Source organism: Pinus tabuliformis, chromosome 7, assembly GCF_031772625.1.
Source record: "Pinus tabuliformis cultivar Carrire ecotype Pingquan chromosome 7, CPIR1, whole genome shotgun sequence".
Classification (NCBI taxonomy): domain Eukaryota; kingdom Viridiplantae; phylum Streptophyta; class Pinopsida; order Pinales; family Pinaceae; genus Pinus; species Pinus tabuliformis.
This window is the reverse complement of record NC_142293.1, coordinates 496,208,828-496,219,448: the sequence shown is the minus strand read 5'-3', so window position 1 is coordinate 496,219,448 and position 10,621 is coordinate 496,208,828. Positions and strand designations below refer to the sequence as shown.

Sequence of the window (10,621 nt, the reverse complement as noted above, 5' to 3'; positions counted from 1 at the left end):
CCCCTAACTAATCAAAGTACAGTCTAGGCCAAGAAAATATGCCCTTTGTTGTTGATTCGGTTCATCTTGACCACTCATCTTCTGTTGTACCCAACTTACAATATGGCTCGCTTCCTATGCAGGTTCCAAAGGAAGATCCATCACAATAGAAACATAACTGGCTCCTTAATTTGATGCGTGAAAATTGAATCCTTCTCAGCAATTACACTGTTACTCAAAGAAGACTCTGACTTGCACCAACTGAAAAATCATAAACTTTGTCACTCAAAAAACCTGAAACAGGCATGCTTGAATGCTCCATAGGTATTATGTTCAATTTTTGTGACCCTGTCTTGAATTCTCTAGACTCAAAATCTAGTGAACAACTAATGAATCAACAATAGGCCACAGAACTGAAATGATCACATAGATGAAGTGCTAAAAAACATATCTAAGAATCCTATGCCAACACTTCAAATGCCAGATCACCAGCCTTTGAAATTATAGTGAACCCATTAAACATTACCCTCAAAGGAAGAAAAATAACTACTGTTGATATCATCACCCAAACTCTTCTCTCCAAACTAGTGAACCCCTTGAACATTACCCTCAAAGGAAGAAACACAACTACTGTTAATATCATCACCCAAACTCTTCTCCAAACTCTTATTGATAACCGGGGATATGATCTTCAAGCCCACAAACAGGAATCAACTCATAAGAGCTAAAACAAAAACTCCATGCATGATGCACTATGATACTCAAGAAAGGATAAGTACAGAATTCCATGTTACCTTCTTCCAAAATAGCTGCATTGAAGTACTTGGGTATCTTTCCTTCATTTCCAAAATAGCCCTGTTTCAAAATCTCAATATTGGGGTTGGTCACATTAATGCTTACTTCTGCAATGATGGTTGTAAGGCATAGAAGGAGCACAAATGTAAACACCCTTATGTTTGCCTCATGGCGAAGCGATCTACGTACCAGAAAATAAAGGGTAAGAAAAAGCCCTGACTCTCTAAAACCCAGAGAGACGACTAAATGAAATCTGCATACATTTTCCTGCCATTTGTAACTCAATGAATGCATAAACTAATGGGTTTTGAACAAATGAATCTTGGATAATTAACCCAGAACACACAATATTTGGAACATGATCTTAATCATCCATGGGGAATTATAATCACAAAACTTGTGAATATTTTCTTTGTGTGTTTATGATCGGAAATATAGAATAGTCCAAGCAACAAAACCCAACCAATATGAAGAGAAACACTAGACCCAAAATAACTACACCGAATGGATCGGCTACTAAACTGGTCAGGTGACCCGATGTCATCAGACTCCACTACACGTCAGTGGTCTCCTAACAATTTTCTACGCCATAGCACTTCTCCAATTTTCACATTCATTTAGGAAATGTATAATTTGTGGAATTTTCCATGGTTGCTTCCGAGTGTATTATATATACCAGACTTACACAACTGCTTTGTTGTCTTGGTTGGAAATGCCATGGAAAACAAAGCTTGTAGTGGTAGTTTTCTATTGTCATGTTTTTGGGCTGTGGTGTAATATTTTTGGGACTTCAATGCGTGATGATTTAAAGTAGATAATGGGAATTATATATTTATCAATGGTTGGCATTTTACCTTTCATATTTTCGAAACTGGTTCTCAATAGCAGTCTGGGAGGACTCAAGAGTCAAGACTCGGGGGTTCCGAGTCATAATCGAAGACACACTCTTTTAAACAACTAGCCAACATTTTAGTTCGAGCAAACTGAGAAAACCATCATGTTTTCCCAAGTAATGAAGGCTGATGAAAAATTCAGCATTGAATTCTATCATGGCACCGAGACCTACAAGTATAAGGTGTTGTAGCTTATCCAAGAATCATACCTTCCATGTTTCGAGAGGATTACTCCCTGTGGAGGGAATAGAGGAGTGCAACTTTGTGAGGGACAGTGGGTTGAAAGTTTGTGTGGGTAAAATGATAGAAGAAATACAAGTATCTTTACAAATATTACAGCCAGGCATTTGTTATTAGGACCATTGACAACATAGGTTGATATTGAAGTTGACGTTGCAGCGTACCTAGTTTTTGTTTGTCGGAATTCCATTGAAGGAGATGTTGACTCATGACCTAAGTATGAATGTGCAATAGAGGATTTGGGAATGGATTTTTTGGTGCAAAAACGGCTCTTCAGTAGACTACAATTCTTCTCCAATTGGATGAAAAAAAGAAAATTCTTCGCACTAGCAGGAAAAAATATTAGTCACTACTAAGCTTGCCATTATGATTGTTGGCAGTGGCAAATTGAAACTCAACAACCTCCAAGCTCCAGTTCCCTTACCATTAATTTTCTTCAATGCTGCAACATTCTCTAAAAACAATCCACAGTCCAGTCACCAGCGGCGTTACTGCATACCCTACGTAGAGTCTATACGTGGTGACTAGTGACAAGTCAGAGTTTAGTAAATTGGTAATGGTAAATTGTAATAAATAAAACTGAAATTTTAAAAAATGTTTTTCTGGCTGACAACCCTTCCTAGGACATTTCATAATATTATTCAAATATTATTTGCTATGCACTTATTTGATAGAGGCCATCGACCTATCATTTGGATTACAGTGAAGAAAACCCATTGCATCTTACACTTCACATCTATACAAACCTACACAGTTATCTTTGTATCCTTTACAAAAATAAAATAAACAATCCGTTTGAAGCAACTAAACCATGGAAATTGTAAGGACCTGTGTTTCGGGTCATCTTCATCGTGTGAAGGACAAGCGAGGAGCTCATGCAAAATGTGAAGAGAAAGCCTTGGACGAGTTTATATATGCGATGGGCAAGCTTTGAGGGGTCAGTCTCACGAGTTGGGCGGGCCGACCCACCTCTTGGGTGAGACATCACAAGTAAACGAGTCAGTTGGGCGGATGAAACGAAGGTTGGCCGGGTGGCATGACTTGCCAACCAACCATATGTATAGGCAGGTGGATGGTTGGACGAAATCATCATTCGATCATTTGATCAACACGAGTTCAATCAAGGAGTTTTGTGGTTGCGGATGAGCCCGCACGATGGGTAGAACTCGGGTGAGAAATTCGTGCAGGAAATTCGGGTGAAAAAATTGTGCACGAAATTTGGGTGAGAAACTCGGGCGAGAAAACTCATGCAGGAAACTCGGGTGAGGTCATCGGGCAGAAAACTCGGGCGAGGTCGTCGGGCAGAAAACTCGGGTGGGGTCATTCGGGCGAAGCAGGCGAGGTGGTCGGGCGACCCGGGTGAAGTCGTTTGGGTGAGCCAGGTGAGGTCGTCAGGTGAGTCGGGTGAAGTCGTCCGGGTGAACCGAGTGAGGTCGTCGGGCGACACGGGTGAAGTCATGTGGCGACTCGGGTGGACGAGTTCGGGTGAAGGCGTTCGTGTGGACTCAGGTGAGTCATGCGAAGGCGTGGGTGGATGTGTGGACGGGCGGCCAGGCGAGGGCGCGTTGTGCACGCTGAAACGAAGAATCGTGCAGACGGGCGACCCAGGTAGAGCGCGCTATGCATGACAAAATGGTGGAAATGGTGAAGTGTTGGAGTTGTGAATGGAGGTGTGACTCATGCGGAGGCGCCCGTGTGTGGCGACTTGGTTACGGTGAGGCATGCCCAAGTTGGGCAAACAACATGATCGTACGACGAGGTGAACGAAGGGTTGGTGAGTTGTGTGGTGACCGTGCAGAGGCGCCGACAAGCTGGGCAGCTGAGTTTGCTGAAAGTTGGAAATTTGGCTAAGTGTAAATTTGGGGTTTCCCAAGATTTAACTTGTACTTTTAAAAGAAGATTATATATATTGATTCGGGCAGACTCATATTGCAGGGAGTTGCCCCTCCCTTTATACTGTTGTGCATTTCTCTTATATAATTTTGTTATGATGAATATGTATGGGTTTTCATCTGTATAAAGGACAAAGATAATACTTGGTAACGAAAATAAAACTAAGTATGAATGGTTAGGTGTAGTCCATGAACATAAGTATTGGTGAAAAGAAAGTGTTTGGTGGTGCCACACCTCGCTATAGTACGGTTGGAAGATTATTGCCAGTGTAGGGGCGTGACAGGTGGTATCGGAGGGGATGATCAGGAATCTGATCGGGTTGACGATGAAGTGTTGATCCCACTGCACTATCGTGACAGGTGGTATCAAAGCTGGTGCAGGTTTTGCAAGAAACCTGGTGAAGTGCAAAGGGTATTTGCTGAAGAAGCTGATCCTATTGTCACTTCGTGACAAGTGGTATCAGAGCTGATTCAAGTGAAGTGCAGGTGAAGGAAGTTGATCTCACCAACAGGTGGAATCAAGAGATGGTTCAGTTTTGCAGGGGGGACTTGGTGAATGGTGAAGAGTCAAGAATGATGTCTATCTTGCAGGAAATGGGTTTTGTAACCTTCAAGGAATTTGAAGGGAGTCTACTCGAAGAATCAAGTAAGGTTGAACAAAGATTTGCAGAATGGTGCAAAGACTTGTTCAAAGCAAAGGATGCTCTTCTTGCTTTGGTCAAGGAAGGGATTTCTGATGGGAATAGGGACGAAGCCTATCGACTTGCAAAGGAAGGGGACTTGTTTGATGCAGAACTCAAGGTTTGAAGATGAGGTAGGACTTGATTCAAGAGAAGTGGAAATGGCTAACTCTTGAGAAGAAGCATTCCATAGATTTGACTCGTAAGGAGAAAGCTGCAGAATGCGAGGATAAGAAAGAAGAAGCCGTGATAGTTGAGGATGTTGCAGATGTGACAATGATGGAGGATGAACTTGAGAATGATCAAGTTGGACCAGGATCATGCAGTTTGCAGACATGGATGGATGAGGATACTCACATGGTTCATGATAATGATGTAAGTACTATTGATACTTGTGTTTCAGTTGAGAATTTGGTAGATGAACCGTATGCAGGGAAGAGCAACATCAGTTTGCTGATGCAAGGGAGCATCTTATCGTGGATGTTTATGATGAGACCATGTATGGAGAAGCAAGGATTGTTGACTATTGCAGGACTTGTTGGGGTTGTTTTTGACCTTATGATGGAAGGTACAAGGGCTTGTGACAAGGGAGGAACATGATGATCGTTGCGGAGGATTGGGTCATGCTTTAGCCACATGGAGAATTGGCTAAGTGCTCGGCATGACTCATGGACAGATTGGTGAAGGGCACACACTTGAGTTGCTTGGGTGGACTTCTCATGGCCGAGACCAAGAGATAGTCTTGGTGGAACCTTTAGTGGGGGAGCTATGATAGAGAGACTCATGTGATGATGATATGGTTGGGTGACCGAGTTCACTAGACCGGATTTGCAGACTTGGATGAGGATGACCGATTGGTGTGATGGGTCTACTTAGTTGGACACATGGGCTACTTAGTCATGGACATTAGGTTGGAGACATGGAGCATGGCAGTCTTATGCAGGGACATTATGCAGGAGCACTTGTAGAGGTGTCATTTATGGGCATCCAATGAGAAGTGCCAAGGTAGGGATGTTGTGCAAGTGGATTTGCTAGTGTGACATGGAGATGTTTTATTTATGAGCCGATGGAGAGGTTGTGCACTCTTGTACAACAAGGCCATGGACTTGGATGGACTTGTGATCAGACTATGGAGCATTCCTACTACATGGAGAGCTGAGGCATCTTGTAGAGACCTTTGGGCCGAGACTTGTATGCTTGCTGGGATGTTGGTTGGAGATGACCCATGGAGCTCATGATGACATGAGGTTGTGACTTTTAGGGACTCAATATATGGTGGACTTGGAGGATCTGATGCATTGAGGAGCTGAGGTCAGAGACTTTGATGCAGGATCGGGTGCATACTTTCGAGTACATGTATGGGTGTGGCTTGGAAGAGTGACTTGATGAGGAGGATCGATATGAGACACTTTGGAGTGATGGAGTTACAACGATGATGATGCCTTAGTGGCAACACTTGGGCATGGGTTGAGCTGAGATTTAACCACTTTTGACACATGGGAGCTGATTGATCTATGATCACGGGCAACACATGGATAGATGAGACAGGTGTATACTTGTTTCTATGGCAGACTTGAGGGATGGCACATTACAGATATGATGGAGGTTGCTTCATGGACATGGATGTGGCACATCGAGAGTCGGGCTTGATGAGATGATCTCTTCATCTTGAGGAGATGGATGTTTTGCAGATGGACGATGATGTTGGGATAGATGCGGCTGATTTCATGCAGCACATTGACACCAAACATCATGGACAGCATGTTGCAGATGAGATGGAGAATACTTCATGGACCTAGGCATGGCTTACACTTGTATGGAGATGGATTATTGATCGAGTTGAGGATGTAATAGGGTGTTCTAGGAAACGACTGATGATTTCATGAGGATGTGCATTCTCATGGTTTGAGCGTGACAGTTGGATTAGCCACCCAACTATTTCGAGTCATGAGGGACGCCAGTGTATAAAGATGTGTTAGCTTTGTGTTGGAGTATCATGGTAGCAGTTCACACGATGATGACGCATGAGGTCGACACGATATGTTGCAGTGAGCATGTGTCTTGAGATGGAGGGGTTAGCCTTCCACGATGGGGAGCAGCATGTGGAGATTGTGACAGGGTGGTTGATGATCATGGATTGAGATGGTTTTCCGATGTATGACATACCAATGGAGCATATGCCTTGGTATGGATAGCTTGGTGACAAATGGTTGTCGAGATGAGATATTGTCGAGGAAGATAATGACTTTAGGTTGGGGAGGATGTAAGGACCTGCGGTACAGGTCATCTTCACCGTGCGAAGGATGGGAGAGGAGCTCATATGAAATGTGAAGAGAAAGCCTTGGATGAGCTTATATATGTGATGGACAAGCGTTGAGGGGGTGGTCCCACAAGTTGGGCAGCCGACCCACCTCTTGGGCGAGACATCACAAGTAAATGAGCCGGGTGGGCAGATGAAACAAAGGTCGGTCGGGTGGCACAAACTGCCAGCCAACCGTATGTACAGACGGGCGGATGGTTGGATGAATTCATCATTCGATCATTCGATCAACACGAGTTAGATCAAGGATTTATGCAGTTGCAGATGAGCCCGCACGACGGGTAGAACTAGGGTGAGAAATTCGTGCAGGAAAGTCGGGTGAAAAACTCGTGTAGGAAAGTCGGCTGAGAAAATCGGGCAAGAAAACTTGTGCAAAAAACTCATACAGGAAACTCGTGCAGGAAAATCGGGTGAGGTCGTCGAGCAGAAAACTTGGGCGAGGTCGTTCGGGCGAACCAAGTGAGGTCGTCAGACGACCCGGGTGAAGTCGTTCGGGCGACCCGGGTAAGGTTGTCGGGCGACTCGGGTGAAGTCGTTCAGGTGAACCGGGTGAGGTCGTTGGGCGACCTAGGTGAAGTCGTGTGGCGACTCAAGTGGACGAGTTCGAGTGAAGGCGTTCATGTGGATTCGGGTGAGTCGTGCGAAGGCGCGGGTGGACGTGTGGACAGGCGACCGGGTGAGGGCGCACCATGCATGCCGAAACGAAGAATCGTGCGGACAGGCGACCCGGGTATGGTGCGCTATGTATGACGAAACGGTGGAAACGGTGAAGTGTTGGAGTTGTGAATGGAGGTGTGACTCGTGCAGAGGCGCCAGTGTGTGGTGACTTGGTTACGAAAAGGCACGCCCAAGTTGGGAAAATGACATGATTGTACGATGAGGTGAACGAAGGGTTGGTGAGTCGTGTGGCAATCGTGCGAAGGCGTCAACGAGCTAGGCAATCGAGTTTGCCAAAAGTTAGAAATTTAGCTAAGTGTAAATTTGGGGTTTCCCAAGATTTAACTTGTACTTTTAAAAGAAGATTACATATATTGATTCGGGCAGACTCATATTGCAAGGAGTTGCCCCTCCCTTTATACTATTGTGCATTTCTCTTGTATAATGTTGTTACGATGAATATGTATGGGTTTTCATCTGTATAAAGGACAAAGATAATACTTGGTAAAAAAAATAAAACTAAGTATGAATGGTGAGGCGCAGTGCATGAACATAAGTATTAGTGAAAAGAAAGTGTTCGGTGGTGCCGCACCTCGCTATAGTGTAGTTGGAAGATTACCGCCAGTGTAGGGGCATGACAGAAATGGTGGAGTAACTTCCCATGATCCTGGCAATATGGCCGAGCTGATCCAGAGCAATTTGCATGCTACCTGGATGGTTGTTTTCTATTGGAGCCTCCAAATCTACGAAGAAAACATACTCAAAATAACACTTGGAACTATACTCCCCTTGCTCTTCGTTCAACATGATACGTAGGGGGTTCTCATAGTGAGGGCGGTATTCGATCTTTGTCACTTTTATGCCCCTCACAACAAATATGAACAATGCCTTGAACAGATCCGCCATTCCTTCTTTCAACGAGAAGACCACCATCATCTTGGACCCTTAGTGTACCGAGGAGTTATTTCTTTTGTTATTGGGCTTCCACAGAATCAGAAATATTGTGGCATTTGACGAGTCGTCATGTATTTCTTTTTCCACCACTTGGAGACCATATTCTCGTCCAGCAATCTCACTGCTGATGACGGTCGTGTCTTCTATGTGGTTTTTGCTACGAAACGAGCCACGCTCGCAACATTGTGCACAGCCTCCACCTGCACGCCAAGAGCCATGAGACAGCTCTGGCAATGAATGAGAGCCTGTGAATGGTCGATCACTCTCTTCAAAGAACGCCTCTTCGTCACGCCTCTCACCACCAGTAGGCAATGATTTATGGGCAATAGTATCTCACCCACAACGCGAAGATCGGGATAGCATAACATCAAATCGTAGTTCCTCTCAATCACTCTGTCTAGCGAGTTCTCCACAGGCACCACTGCCCAATTGGCGGCACCGGTCTCTAGCGTCTCGAAGGCGGATTCCATTCCCCCTTTGAAGGGGAGGGCGTTGGACCTTTGGAAGGCTTGAACTGTTGCTTCGTGGCAATAATAACCGCGCACACACTGGTACACCACTCTCACCGGCTTCCCCTCAAATGACGACCTTGTCCAGCGGGGCTCCATGGGGAGTAACACATCACTATTTCCAGACACCTTCTCCTTGTAAATGCATTCTAGCTAATCTAACAACGTTGTCTCTAAGTGGGCAAGTCGTTCAACCCTAGGGATCTTAAGAGTATCGAATAAATTCAATTTTTCAGTTGTGTAAAATATAAAGCTAAAATTTGTGATTTCAACTCATTTTTGGTGGATTTATTTATGGCTAGAGAGGGAGGGTTCTTCCATGGTTTAGATGGAACTAAAGTACTTATGAGGATTAAGAAAGATGACATATATTTAGGCCAAAGTTAATAGTTTTTTACAAAGTCCTTTTGTAGCTAAAAAAATAATGTTTTTTCTCTTACTATGTTGGGGAATTCCCTTGTAATTATTCAACACATGGTAAAAGGATCTTCTCCTAGGAACAATATTTTTGAAAACCTATTAAATCACCTCAAAAAGCCCCCAAAACAATCTCCTCAATTAACTATTTCCATGCCTTAGGGGATCAAAATAAAGAAGGAGTTGAATGTGCCAAATGAAGGTTGCCTAGTGAAATTTCGCAGGGGGAGAGCCAATTAAGGCCATCAATGAAAACCATGTGCCGGGGTGGGGGTGTAGGCAAGACCTATTTTGCAGATTTTGCTTTATTTTCGGCTCATTTTGGAAGGTTTTCACCTCCAAAAACCCATACTTTTTCTATTAGTTTAGCATCATACCTAAGTATATGAAAGAAGTGAATTGCAACCCCAATGTAAATCTCTCGACTATGCAATATTTTGAAATCAATACAAATATTTACATTAGTGTTAAAAAAAAAAACTAATAAATTTTGGGAAAAATTGATAAAAAATTATAACCAACAAAAAACCAAAAACATGGAAAAAATAGATCATAGTTCATTATTTTTTAATTTTATTCAAAATTCAATTTAAAAAAAACCATAATTTTACATTATATAATCTACACAACCTTAATATTCCAAATTGATTTAAGATACTAAATCTATTTAACATTTAGAAATATAGTCTAAGACATCCTCGGTAGATGGTGATCATGTATTTGTTAAGGAACTCTTAGATGTTAAGTCATAAGTTCAATTCAAATGTTATTTTTGGACATGACCATGATGTAATGTCACCGAACTTAAGCAAAATATTTAGAAATATAATTGAAGTCCAAATTTTATTTAGAATATTAAATCTACTTTACATATCAGTAACATTTAGAAATATATTTTAAGCCCAAAATTTATTTAAAATATTAAATCTAATTTACATATAGGAAAAGAAATTACAATCTCAGTAAAAACGTCACTGATTTCGAACTCAGAAAAGAAGAAAACCCTTTTGTTAAATGACACCAAATAACCCTTTGGTTAAATGACACCAAATATAAAATTTGAGTTATGCCATTCTTCTTACATCCAATTTAATGTATAATTAGCTATCGATTTGTCATTAGTGTGACTTTGTGGTAGATTTTTCGGTGGGTTTTTCCGGTCTAATTTCTTTAAAATCCAGTAGGAATTTATTGAAATCATAAATTTGATGGGTAACCCCTGCAAAATCGAAGTGCCCTAGGGGTTTTTTCGGGTGTTGAATCCATATGTACAGTAAAAAAAACC

At 42.6% G+C, this 10,621-nt stretch overlaps 1 pseudogene; it reads right to left on the bottom strand.

Annotated features, from left to right (window-relative positions):
* Nucleotides 1-8,071: 8,071 nt before the first annotated feature.
* LOC149248202 (arogenate dehydratase 2-like) lies at nt 8,072-9,686 on the bottom strand (annotated as a pseudogene).
* Between the last annotated feature and the right edge of the window lie 935 nt (nt 9,687-10,621).